This window comes from Polypterus senegalus, chromosome 3, assembly GCF_016835505.1.
Source record: "Polypterus senegalus isolate Bchr_013 chromosome 3, ASM1683550v1, whole genome shotgun sequence".
NCBI classification, from domain to species: domain Eukaryota; kingdom Metazoa; phylum Chordata; class Cladistia; order Polypteriformes; family Polypteridae; genus Polypterus; species Polypterus senegalus.
In genome coordinates, this window is record NC_053156.1 from 184,454,552 (window position 1) to 184,469,158 (window position 14,607).

Here is a 14,607-nt window from a genome sequence, read left to right on the forward strand (position 1 = left end):
TTTAAAGACCAGATTTCTCAGCAGTTTTTAAAGGGATTTTTATAATTCAAGAGTAATATAATCTGGGGCCTCATGTAAAACGCCATGCGTAGAATTCACACTATAACATGGCGTAAGCACAAAAGCTGAAATGTGATTATTCACAGAAAAATCCAGATTCAGGAATCTGTGCGTACTCCAACTTCAACGTTCTTCCGCTACATAAATCCCGATCAGCGTGAAAAGTAACGCTTGTTTACGCGCATTATGTAACGCCCCAATTCCTCCCAGAATTACGCCTCTTTGAATATGCAAATGAATATAAATCGCCCTTAAGCTCAGCCTTCTGTGAAGAGACAATGGGAAAAGTACGGGGAAAAATATAAGAATTTCAGCGAATACCAAGTGGAGGGAAAGGAAAAACATACTATTTGTTCAAATAAACCTTGGTATAATCAACAAAAGGAAGTTGATCGAGTGACATAGCGTGTTGGAGAAACTTGAAAGCTCACGTTCACAAAATCGCACAGTGCCGGAAATAAAAAAGAAGTCGCATATCAAAGTCGGCGTGAAAAGGCGAGTTGTAGCCCACTGTCTGAGTGTCATATGAAAGCTTATTAGTTTACAGAGAAAAAAAGGCACACAGTGGGGAAAAAGCACGAAATGTCAACTTCAGTCTCGACATTTCCACTTTAATCACGTAGTTTATTTTGTCATTAAAGTAGAACATCATGAACTTCATCTTAAAATCGTTTAATTAACCAGTTTCTCAAATCACATCGTAATTAAAGTAGCACGTTAAATGCTTTGTTTTGTATTTGATCTTCTATGTGCTCTATGTAATAATAATAAATAATAATACATTTTATTTGAAAGCGCCTTTCAAAACACTCAACGACACTGTACACAGTAAAAAATAATTATAAAAGTAAGAAAATAAAAAGCAGGCAAAAGAGCAGGTAATTTACAAGATCATAAAAACATAAAACATAAAACAGTTCCAAGATAGGAAAATGGAGAAAGTTATGTGGGATAAGCTATTTTGAATAGGTGAGTTTTTAGTCTAGACTTAAAAGAGAGAAAGAGGTGATGTTTCTTATTTCAGGAGGTAGGGAATTCCAAAGTCGAGGAGCAGAGCAACTGAAAGCCCTGCTCCCCATGGTGGCAAGACGGGGGACAGAGACAGAGAGAGAAAGAGAAGAAGAGGATCTGAGACACCGAGATGGGATGATGATCTGTACCAAATCAGAGAGATATGGAGGAGAGAGATGATGAATAGCCTTAAAAGTATACAGAAGTATTTTAAAATTAATGCAATATTTGACCGTAAGCCAATGGAGCTGCTGGAGAACAGGGGTGATGTGGTGAATAGAAGGGGTCCTGGTGATAATACGGGTAGCAGAGTTCTGAACACGTTGAAGCTTATATATTGATTTTTGAGAAAGACCAAAAAGAAGTGAATTACAATAGTCAAGCCGAGAAGTAACAAGGCTGTGAACAAGAATGGCAGTGGCCTGTGGAGTAAGAAAGGAACGGAGACGATTGATGTTATGCAACTTGAAATAAGCAGACTGAGTGACATTATTGATGTGTGAATTAAAAGACAGAGTACTGTCAAGGATGACACCCAAACTTTTCACACATGGGGAAACCGAGACCGGCAAGTTATTGATAGCAATAGAAAAACTATTAGTTCTGGATAATGTTGATTTAGAGCCTACCAGGAGAAGCTCTGATTTATTGCTGTTGAGTTTCAGAAAGTTAGAAGAGAACCATGTATTTAGTTCAACTAAACAGAGAGTGAGGGAGGATGGGGGGAGAGCAGAATCAGGTTTGGTGGACAGATAAAGCTGGGTGTCATCAGCATAACAGTGAAACTGAATATTATATTTCTGAAAAATATATCCAAGCGGAGAAGGTAGATAATGAAAAGAAGGGGCCCCAGGACAGATCCCTGGGGGACGCCAGTGACCAGAGGAAAGGACTGAGAAGTGAATGATTTCAATCGAATAAACTGAGTACGATCAGACAAGTATGACTTGAACCAGGCTAGAGGAGTATGAGAGAGACCGATTGAGACTAACCTACTAAGTAGAATGGGGTGAGAAATAGTGTCAAAAGCTGCACTCAGATTCAAAAGAATAAGAATGGAAAGTAAACCGGAGTCAGCTGCCATAAGGAGATCATTGGTTATTTTTATACAATAAGTGCTGTTTCAGTGCTATGAAAGGGGCGAAAGCCAGACTGGAACCGTTCATACAGATTATTATTAGTTAAATATGAGTGGATCTGTGCAGCAACTATCTTTTCGAGAATTTTTGAAATGAATGGTAAATTGGAGATAGGACGAAAATTATCAAAATTATTGGGATCTAAACCCGTTTTTTTCAATATTGGGGTGATGGCAGCAACTTTAAAAGAAGTAGGAACAGTTCCAGTGGTAAGTGAAGAATAAATGATAGCAGATATGAGGGGAAGCAAGGAGGGTAAACAAGCTTTAACCAGAACTGTAGGAATGAGGTCGAGCTGACAAGTAGAAGGTTTTGACTTACAAATGAGATCTGAGATATCAGTGACAGAGGGAAGTTGGAAAGTAGACAAACAGTGTAACATCGGTTCACAAATGTCTCCAAACATGTACAAATCGGGTTATGACCAAAAAGTTTCCCAAACTTTTGCATCTGCTCACAACCACACACTTGGTATACGAACAAGCCAGTTTCCCTTTCGTTTTGTGCGCGCCAATGATTTTCGCACGTGTTCAGTCTTTTCTTGTACTGTACATTGTTTTCGGTGCATCACACAGAGAGACTCTCCCCCAAAATTGTAACCTCCTTTCAACCCAGCTTCCTCCTGTGTTATAGTGGGTCCACAGCTCCCATCAAAAAAGGCCAGTTTTAATAAGTAACTAAATAAATAAAGCCTTTGCAGGATAGAGAGAGTTCAGGCTCGTGTGCAGCTGAGAGAAAGAGAGCGTGCAGGCCCGAGTGCTGCCCTCGCATGCAGCTGAGAGAGAGAGAGAGCGTGCAGGCTCGTGTGCAGCTGAGAGAGAGAGAGAGAGAGAGAGTAAGAGAGAGAGAGTAAGAGAGCACAGGCTCGCGTGCAGCTGCGAGTGAGTGAGCCTGCGTGTGCAGCTGAGTAGGGAGCCTGGGTGTTTGTCTCAGTGTTATTCAATGTTTTTACATTAGTTTTTACATCAGTTTACTATTACACTATGCATTCTATGGTATAATTAACTATTTTTGTGCTTAAAAATAAAAATGTACCCCAGGACATTCATAGGAAAGAATAGTACAGAGAGATCAGTTATGCGCTGTATTCAATCATCAAATTGAAATGTTGACAGTTCCCACACACCCATGAATCATCCTTCCAACATTTACAACATGAGAACCTGTTGCAATATACACCCTTATCTCTATGCTGTGGTTCCTATTACATTGAAGAGGCACCTGACACTGACTGAGTTTGCTTTCCTGGGGGAAGTGGCGGTCTAGGGTCAGAAGCTTGTCGATGTTGCATCCTCCTTTTCTTTTCCCATTGCCTTTTCTTGTAAGAAGCGATGATGAAGTTCCTCTGAAAGGTGAGCAAAGAACACTCTTTTCTCAGTGGCCCCGTGCATGCCTTGCACAGCACATTTGCGTTGATTGCTGTCAGGTCAAGCATGTTGTAGCACACAGCAACTGGCCACCCGCATACTGCTGCTCACACTGAATAAGCTCACACCTGATGTCAAATATATGTGACATTTTGAAGAAATCATTTTATGACCTGAATAGTACCAATTGGAAAGCATTGTCGCACTAATGCAGCGTTTCTCAACCTTTAAGTATTTGCGACCCGAGTTTTCATAACAGTTTTAATTGAGCCCCCCTTAACATTTTTTTGAAATGTAGATGCATATTTTATTATACCTACTAAACTTTTTTGACAATAATCTAACTCTCTATTTATTGTTCTAGTATCAGAATGTAGTTTAAGTTAATTTGTTTTGGTTTCAGCAGATGTTTTTTTCATATTTTTGATTCTTGGTTTCTTTTTTTCACATCTTAGCCCCTTTTTGTTACTTCGCACCCCCCTATGGGGGACCGCTTCACAGGTTGGGAACCACTGCACTAATGGAATATTATTTGAAAATGAACAGTTTCAGATTGGGTGTAAATTTATTCTGACTCTGTTAGTTAGGGTCAGATCAGGAAGGGGGGATGGAGATTGTGAACGTCACTGAGAGAATAAAACTGAAAAAAAGCTAACTTTTACAAGTACCATAAATTTAGTTTTTGTTTGCCAAAAACGGATCTTGTAGATGTTTTTCTAGCCTTTATCCCTTTTGAAGGATTTTTACCCTGCTTTCAACTACCCAGGACCTAAGGAGGCTTGCCTGTGTTGTAGTTAAAACAAAAATGTCAAGGTGTACTTTAGGGAGTTAGTCTGCTTTACAGAGTAGCAGTGCAGATGACTTCATATCAGAATGTTAAGATCTGGTGTGTCACAGATGGTTCTGAGCATCAAGGAAAGAGGTTCGCACTATTCGGGGGCATAATTCAAAGTGTTTGAGGTTTCCAACCATTTTCTGGATGTATTGGAGCATATTCGAGATGGATGATGGCTCTGATATGTCTGAGGTGATATGTAGGGATGAGGGCCACAATAGGTCACTTCTAAACCAGTGATGAGAAAGACAGAAGTACTAATAGTGGAGGACTCGGTCATAAAGGGAAATTGAGACACAGGTATGTCCCAGAGACAGAGTGTCTTGTACAGTATTCTTCCTTCCAGCTACACAGGTAGGAGATCTCCCTGGAAGGTTGAATAGGATATTGAACATAGCAGGGGTGGATCCAGCTTTCATTGTCCATGCTGTAACACTTGATATACATAAATGCAGGTTCGCAGTTCTGCAATCCAAATTTAAAGAGTTAGTTGCAAAGCTGAGGAGTAGAACTAAGAAGGTGGTCTTCTGTAAAATTCTGCTATCTGATTGTGTACCTGTCATTCCAGGTAAGATTGAGGGTTTTAGAAGGCTTAATGCATGGGACCTGTCCTACCAGACTGAAGCAGTGAAAAGAAGCCCTAAACCATCAGTTTTGGGGTAGTATTCTGAATTCTGTCATAATAATGTGTTACCTCACGGTTTTGTTATTCGTCCATCTGCTCCTTGTCTTGGTGCCATCCCCGATGCAGCAGTGTTTGATCCATCTGAAAGTCCAGACTCTAAGCTTGCCGAAATAAAATGTGCAGATGTTAAGTGTGTTTCTGGAGCAGGACACATAAAGCTCATCAAAGATCAAGCTACATTTAAAAACAACCATAAGCACTTCTGGCAGGTGCAAGTTCAGCTGGCCATAACCAGATTAAGCCAGTGTGACTTTATTACAGACACAAAGGGAGACATCACTGTGGAGATTATATGGATGGATGATGATATGATCTCTAAAATAATTGATCCGCTTGACCTGTACTACTTTGGTGCCTACACGGAAGTATATCTTAAAATCTGTAAATCACTTTTGTAGCTGTATGCTGTGGAAGGTGTTTTTCTTTTTCTGCAATATCCATGGGCCAAAACTCCAGGGTGATTTTTTTTCCCCTCATAATTGCTTCTGTAATTATCTTAATCCAAATATTTTTTATAGTAAACTTCAAATGTATTTTGTTACAAAAATAAAATATTCTGTTACATTCATGCTTTTTATTAAATATTTTAATCTATTTCAGAAGTATATTTATCGAAAAATGTTTGATAAAAGGTTTAAATTGGAGGCTGGTATTAACACTTTTTTAACTTTGTCAAAAATTTTAAAAAGTGAGACTAGATTTTAATTAAACAATATCATTTATTTAATGAAATACAGTAAAGTGACAGTCACAATTATGATTTATTCAACATGCTTTTATAAGAAGTTAACATTAGTAGAATTAATATTTTCAAAATCTGGGTGTGGTATGGCTTCTGGTATATCGGTAGCTTAAAAATGTGTTCTAATACAGCTGTGTGTCCTTCATATGAAATGGCACTTGAAAGTTAGCTAGTAAACTGCAGCTGGTCCATAGTTGGTTCATTGTGCCTGTCAGAGTGAGAGGTACTGTTTGCTCCAGCTTCTGTACTTTAAGGGCAACAACATCCACTGCACCTTGTAAAATACAAAAATTCTACATGTTGAAAATGAACTCACACATACCAATCAAAAAGCAATATAATTTAAAGTCCAAATCAGTATATTCATTATTCTTAATGTAATAAGGATACAGTGATCCCTCGCTGTATCACCGACTTCAAGCGGCTTCACTCTATCGCGATTTTTCTCATACTGCGCTTGTGTCACTCATCGCGCTTTCTGAGAACTTTTATCTAAGCCCCACAATGGCTCCTAAACGTGCTGCTTTTTCTAAGCCTTCTGAAAATAAAACTAAGTGCCGGAGGACGATGCTTACCATCCAGGAGAAGGTGAAACTCTTGGATATGATCAGAGATGGCAAGAAAATCATGGAGGTTGCCCGGCATTACAACTTGAATGAGTCTACTGTTCGCTCCATCCGTGAAGATGAAAAGAACATCCGTGAAACGGCTACTGTCTCTTTCAACAAGAGAAGGCAAGGCAGCTCTATCAGCGCTTTATGGCGGACGATCCTCAACCAGGACCCTCTTCTGCAACGTTTATGGATTTCACGGCGAGCAAGGGTTGGTTTGAAAAGTTCCAGAAGAGGTATCATCTGAAGAGTGTCGTTCTCCACGGAGAAGCTGCCTCTGCTGATACAGCCTGCAGCAGAGGACTACGTGAACAACACGTTCAAAAAAATCCTTGAGGAGGGCAAGTATCATCCAGAACAGGTGTTCAATATGGACGAAACAGGACTTTTCTGTAAAAGAATGCCTTCCTGGACATTCATTGTCAAGGATGAGGCCAAGGTCCGTGGCTTCAAGGCGTATTAAGATCGCTATTGTTATGTGTGGAAATGTGGAGGGATTTTTGCTCAAGCCTGCCCTTATCTATAAAGCCAAGAACCCTAGAGCCCTGAAGAATAAAAACAAGAACCAGCTGCCAGTGCATTGGATGAACAACAAGAAGGGCTGGATCACAAAGCAGCTGTCATCGGACTGGTTCCACGAGTGCTTCATCCCCCAAGTCAAGCTGTATCTTGTGGAGAAGGGACTCGGATTTAATGTCCTTCTCCTCATGGACAATACTGGAGTTCATGCGCAAGATCTATCCTACGGCGGTGTGCAGATCGAGTTCCTTCCTCCCAACACCACTTCGCTGATCCAGCCCATGGATCAAGGCGTTATTCGCTCGTTCAAAGCCCTCTACACGCGAAACACCCTGCAGCACCTCGTCGAAGGCATGAACCTTGAGGATAACTTCTTGCTGAAGGAGTACTGGTGGCAGTGTACCATCGCAACCTGTCTGAAGAACATCCAGGCTGCATTGAAGGACATAAAGACGGAGACCGTGAAGGCTAGCTGGAAGATGTTGTGGCCTGAAATTGTCCATGACTACAGAGGACTCACCCAAGAGGATATAAGCGATGCGGCAGTGGATAAGGCAGTTAGGGTAGCCCACATGCTGACAGGAGAAGGTTTCACGGATATGACTCGCGATGACATGGATGAGCTGCTGGAGACACACTCGGACCCCTTAACTGACGAGAATCTGGTGGAGATGACTAAATCTGCGAGTGAGGAGGAGGAGGAGGAGCAGCCAGAGGTCCCTGGGGCTCAGGAGGAGGAAGTTGGCCTTACACTTGAGCGTCTCTCGCAAGTCGTAAGAACTATTAAGGAAGTACAGGACATGATTGGCGAATAAGACCCACAAATGATGCGAGCATTGCAGTTCCAGAATGCGCTTGATGGAGCGATAGAACCCTACAAAAGCCTCCTCACGCATATGAAAAGACAGCACCAGCAACTGCCTATCACGATATTCTTCAACCGCGCACCCAGACACCCACTGCCTACTCCTATTACTGCTTCAGCGGAAGAAGGCAACGACGCACCTGCTGAAGATACTGAACCACCTTAAGATTCTCCTACTGAAGTCGTGCCTTCATAGGTTAGTGGTTGTGTGTAAGAACGGTGTGTGTGTAATTAATTGTACAGTACAATAATCTATTCTAATTAAAGGCAAAGCCCTCACTGACTGACTGACTCACTGACTCATCACTAATTCTCCAAGTTCCCGTGTGGGTAGAAGGCTGAAATTTGGCAGGCTAATTCCTTACAGCTTACTCACAAAAGTTGGGCAGGTTTCATTTCGAAATTCTACGCGTAATGGTCATAACTGGAAGGTATTTTTCTCCATTTACTGTAATGGAGTTGAGCTCGAAAGCCGTGGGGGGCGGAGTTTCGTGTGACATCATCACGCCTCCCACGTAATCACGTGAACTGACTTTCAGCGAGTGCGTGAAAACCAGGAAGACCTCCAAAAGCGCTGAATAAAACATGCATTATATAATTGAGAAGGCAGCGAAACAATAAGAAGCGAGCGAGTGACATATACTACCATATTCATGAGTGCTGCTACTTCGGAAAGAAAGCAAGGTGTAAACCTAAACTTTAAATTAAGTTCATAGACAGGCTGCCGCTGACGTTTCTCATGCCCACGGGTAATGCGGGATACAAGTTTAATGAGAGGACGCAGGATATAAACAAGAGTTTTCATCACTTTGTAACTAAGTTAAAATTGCAGGTGAAGGGGTGTGCTTATGCAAATTCCGAGAGACTGTTTGTGGGGGATTGACAGTTAAGGCGGGTGGGGGAGTCACGTCATCATCTCCCCTCCCATTTACCTAATTTTGCTCTGAGCTGAGCTCCGCGGCTAACGCCGTCTTTGAAGCAACTTCGTCACACTGCCACCAAATACTCACAGAAAAATTTAAGTTAATACACACGCTGTCTCTAGAGTTTTTCCACACTGAATCCTCCAGGCACTACTTACAAAAGGTTACATTGATAATCGTGTTACATTATTTTTAAAATCTTTACTTTTCTTAGCACAAGCACAGCTGAGAAGCTTCGATGCATGTGCTCCATAACGCATTCAAAAATAATGCATTTAATCACACTTTGCATTACAAGCAAAGGGGAACTTTTGTCAATGCATGATTTCCTGGTACACCGATTATATTGATCAGCGCATCCGATTCATTTTACCCTCGCACCACCTTAGTTTGAGAAGAAGTATGAAAAAATATGAGGTTAACACAGAAAAACAGATCACCAATTCAAGCTTTATGAATAATTGATTCGCCATCAATAATTGATTTGGTAAAGCCATACTCAGTGTAATTCTCCTTCCAATTTATAATTTTTCCGCCACTAGCCATGATTAAATGAATGGTACAAAAGTAAGAGCAAAGCAAGGGTGACTTATTTAGGCAGGCATATATATGACAGCAACACTCATGACAATGTCAATCATATTACGTTATTATTAAAATGTTTCCTTTTCTTTTTCATTACTTCTTTAACACATTACTTCTCCGCTGTGAGGCGCGGCTATATATATATATATATATATATATATATATATATATATATATATAAATGACCTCCAAAGAGCGCTAAGACTTTTGATATCGTGAACGTGTCTGCAAAATCTGGGGTCTCCTGGCCAGCAAAAGTCGAGCAGTTGGCGCACACGCATAGCTGTGCCGGCCTTTGAGACACTGACTGCGCTTCTGCCTTAAGTCAAAGTGGGCACTTTTAATTTTTTTCATCCTCGCCCTGAGCTATAGCCCAGACAAGTGCAAACACGGGACCCCTTTTCTACACACGCAGCGAACTAATATTAAGGCGATTGCACTTTCTATTTTGCATGCATACGATTATGAGGTCGTCAGCTCGGATTATGAAGACACGCACAGGAGTGGAGGACTGACAGTGCCATCACAGCCGATTAATGGCAGGGCGTCTCACCAGTCTACACAAGACCCACGCGACTGTCCCCAAAAGGCGCTCATATCGTCAACGAACACATCTATCTATACTATATAAAAGAAAAAGGCAACTTACCTTTCTTTACACCTTTTTTCCTTTTATCCCAAACCAAAGCCTTTCTCTCTTAACACTGCAGAGGACACAAAACTAATTTTCTTTAATTGCTGGCAATGCCAGTAAGGCACATTACCAGAGGCAGAAATTTGAACGTTCACATAGAAAATATAATTTTTATACCACAGCCGTCGTGTAGCGCCTTTCAAAAGGGATCAACTACCGAGAGATGATCCATATACATTTTAGCTGCTGTTAGTACTACTTACCTGTTGTGTTACACAGTCTTTAAAATGTAGTTTACCCGCAACCACTCCAGTAGTGCTCAATGTACCTGTACTTCTTAAAATGTTTTACTGTTTAATAACTTATAAACTATATTTTATTATTTTTCCCTTGCACTCAGTGACCAAAGCTATACACACACATATAGACATATATATATATTTATATATATATATATATATATATATATATATATATATATATATATATATATACCTGTGTGTGTGTATGTATGTGTATATATCTATACTAATAAAAGGCAAAGACCTCACTCACTCACTCACTGACTGACTGACTGACTGACTCATCACTAATTCTCCAAGTTCCCGTGTAGGTAGAAGGCTGAAATTTGGCAGGCTCATTCCTTATAGCTTACTTACAAAAGTTAAGCAGGTTTCATTTCGAAATTCTACACGTAACAGTCATAACGGTCGACAACGTCCGCCATGTTGAACTTTCTTATTTATGGCCCCATCTTCACGAAATTTGGTAGACGGCTTCCTTGCGCTAACCAACACCGATGTACGTACTTATTTCGGTGGTATGACGCCATTGTTGGCCGCCATATTGAATTTTCCATACGTCACTAATTCTCCAACTTCCCGTGTAGGTAGAAGGCTGAAATTTGGCTGGCCCATTCCTTACAGCTTACTTACAATAGTTAAGCAGGTTTCATTTCGAAATTCTACCCGTAATTGTCATCTAAGTGTCAACAACGTCCGCCATGTTGAACTTTCTTATTTATGGCCCCATCTTCTCGAAATTTGGTAGGCGGCTTCCCTCCACTAACTGAAACCAATGTACGTACTTATTTCGGTAGTATGATGCCACTGTCGGCTGCCATATTGAACTTTTCAACAGTCTTTGTTACTTATGGGCCCATCTTCAAGAAATTCTATCGATCAAAGAATTGTCGCTTACCGAGTGGTTTCCATGCCCGGAGATACCACCTGCCTTTCCATTCTCTTTGTTACATATTGCACGGCCATATCAGGCTCACTCTTGATATCTGGAGGAACATTCTGTCTTATGTATTGAATGACTGGGACAGGTTCAAGGTGTGGACTGATGACGGTACAGGAGATAATTATACTACACAGGAGCACTAGAAGAGTGAAATTCTTAAGCTTTTCACCTATGGTTCTGCATGTGAGTTGATGGCTGCCGCTGAATTGTTCGGTTGTCGCTTTCAAGTGTACCGAAATGGCCAAATATTTTACACCTTCGACAACCGCCAATGCCTCTTAAACATCTTAGATTCACAGGTGACGATTTCAGTAGTGGACACTTTGATGTTTATGAATGTTTAAACTCTCAAAAGCTGGATGTGATTTTATCGATGAAACCGGTTGTGAGCTTACAACGCCTGACAGATGCCGAATGTCACTTCAACACAACAAATCCTGCAAATACTGTCGTAATTGAAACAAACCATGAAACTCAAACCGATTATGACAGCAGCAATCCAAGCTGTGAGGTTTGAGACAAGATTACTGTTCACATGGCCAACTGTAAGTTACATGCTCAAGAGTAAGCTCAGCGCACAGCTTGGTCATGTTACAACTGGAGGGCCGAACTGACAACATGGTATACAAAGAGATCCTTAACAAATAATTATTGCCATATTGTCCCACAGTTTAAAATGGTTTAATTTTCTTCTTAATAAAAATTTGAATGCAGTACTTCACCGCTGCAAAGCACGGGTATTTTGCTAGTATATATATATATATATATATATATATACACACACACCTATCTACATTATATATATAAACTGCTCAAAAAAATTAAAGGAACACTTTGAAAACACATCAGATCTCAATGGGAAAAAGAAATCCTCCTGGATATCTATACTGATATAGACTGGGTAATGTGTTAGGAACGAAAGGATGCCACGTCGTTTGATGGAAATGAAAATGATCAACCTACAGAGCCCTGAATTCAAAGACGCCCCAAAAATCAGAGTGAAAAAATTATGTGGCAGGCTAGTCCATTTTGCCAAAATTTAATTGCAGCAACTCAAAATTGTATGCGCAGCACTTTGTATGACCCTGTGTTCTTGTATACATGCCTGACAACATCGGTGCATGCTTCTAATGGGATGACAGATGGTGTTGTGGGGGATCTATACACACACACACACACACACACACACACACACACACACACACACACATACATCATACATCATTAACACACTACTTCTTTGCTGCGAAGTGTGGTATTCTGCTATATATATAGATATATATATAGATATATATATATATAGATATATATACTGTATATAGATATGAGAACAACACTCATATCAATGACAAAACAATTACATTAACAATCATGTTACGTTTTTAAAATTTTTCCTTTTCTTTTTCATACCTTCTTTAACACACTACTTCTCTGCTGCGAAGCATGGGTATTCTGCTAGTAATATTATATTTGTAACGTCTACTATGTCTTATTTTCTCTTATTTTGTCTAATATATTGGGTACTACGCGTGTAATGGTGACCAACGGGTGTTTTTTTCATGTCTTGAGGGCTCTAATAATGTTAAAAAACGTATTTAAAAGGTCGTAAACAGGTTTTCTATACTCTAACTGCGAAAATGTTCGATTTATAAATAAAGAATCCTACTTTGCGAAATTTAATTTATCGCGGTACAGTCTGGAACGGATTAACCGTGATAAACGAGGGTTCACTGTATATTACTTATTTCTTGTGCCCTGCAGAGGGTGCTCCTGCCGTCCAAACCCGACACAGACAGACGTAGGACACACGCTTTTATTTTTTAAAATTTTTTCCACATTGGAAATGCCTTCCCCCATTTCCCACTTGTACAGCACAGTTCTCCAGCACAATACAGAGCATGTATTAACAGAGTTAATGCATAAAACAATAAAAAAAAATTAATTTACCCAATGCAAGTATTGTATATCAGTAAAAGATTTGAATTAGCTCTTGATTGCGGTTTCTTTATTAGTCACATAAGTGGTACAGTGGAGTTTTAATAAAGATTACTTTATAAATCATTATACCCAACGACTTTTTGCCCAGTCTTACACAGAAAGCCGTCCTTGAATCCCATCTCCCCAGCTGTTCCATTTAAAGCTGGAAGGGTCAGCTCCAATTTTTAGATGCTTACGTTGTACAGATGGAAGGTAGTCATTCTATTAAAATACAGACTACATGCAAAAGAACTACCTTGATTTACTTGCAATAAGAAACAAAGAAGGTTCAGTGTTTCGTGAGTCCATTTCTTCTTTTCCCCTTTATCAACTGGTTTGTTGTGAAAACTCTGATATGTTTGTTTTAGTTTCTAAGTAGAACAGAAAAGGAATACTACAGAAACTCTTAAACTTGGTTTCAGACATTGTTGTGATATAACCAAATATATAAGACCCCAGCAAGAGACCGTTTCAGAGTTTATGAACTTGGAAGTGTGAATGTGGTCTATTGAGCCTTCTTTATAAGGATGGGATTGATCAGTCACAATGTCTTGGAAAGACTTTTAGTGTATGTGAGGCACACCAGACTTAGAAGGGGCTGGTGATTGAGCAGCTGGTTGGTGCTTAAGGATCAAATTGAGTCTTCAGTGAACCAAAGAAGACTCCTGAGATTGTTTTTGTTGTTTTTAAAGGTTCTTAATAACCCTTTATGGACTGAATAACTATCAGGGTAGCATTGTTTGTTTTGTTTTTTTCTTTGTTTTTGGTTTTGCGATTTTTCTCACAAAGAATTTTTTTTACTCGGGACTGCATTTTTTTTTCTTTTGAACCATATACTTTTGACTGTAAATTTGATTGTAAATTTCACAGATAACGAAGTTTTTTAACTGTGAATTAAATCTACCATTTTGTTAACATTTGCCTGTCTCGTCTACTCTGGTAGGTGGCTTCTGCCAGTAGGGCAGACTTCAAGTAGATTTAGCAAAGCCTCATAAAGAAAAAGCGTGTTTTACATGTAATGCTGGGCAAGTTCATCCCAAAACTGAAGCAGTAAGAAATTATGTAAAAAATTGAGAGCGATAAAAAAGGGACCTAAAAAGGAAGTTAGAAAAAAAAAAAAAAAATTGTATTAGGCATGTATGACTAGTAGAACCAGTACAAATTGTAAGCATGTAAGAGCAACTGTTATAAAGGATATTAGGAGGGCTAAAGATATTTATAGAAAAATATTGCAGAAAAGGTAAAAGATGATCCCAACAAATTTTTTCAGTAGTTTAGTAGTAAAAGAACAGTCAATAATTTTGGACAATTGAATGGAATAGATGGACAGACTAGTTGGCTGAATGGACTGTTCTCATCACAGTTCTCTACTGTCCTCATAAGGTCAACATACGTTACACACCCAGGGT

The 14,607-nt window shown here is 39.7% G+C and overlaps 1 protein-coding gene across 1 annotated transcript in view; it reads left to right on the forward strand.

The window, feature by feature from the left end:
* Positions 1-14,607, forward strand: part of elp3 (elongator acetyltransferase complex subunit 3) — a 412,219-nt gene that overhangs the window by 97,013 nt on the left and 300,599 nt on the right. The gene's annotated exons all lie outside the window — the stretch shown is intronic.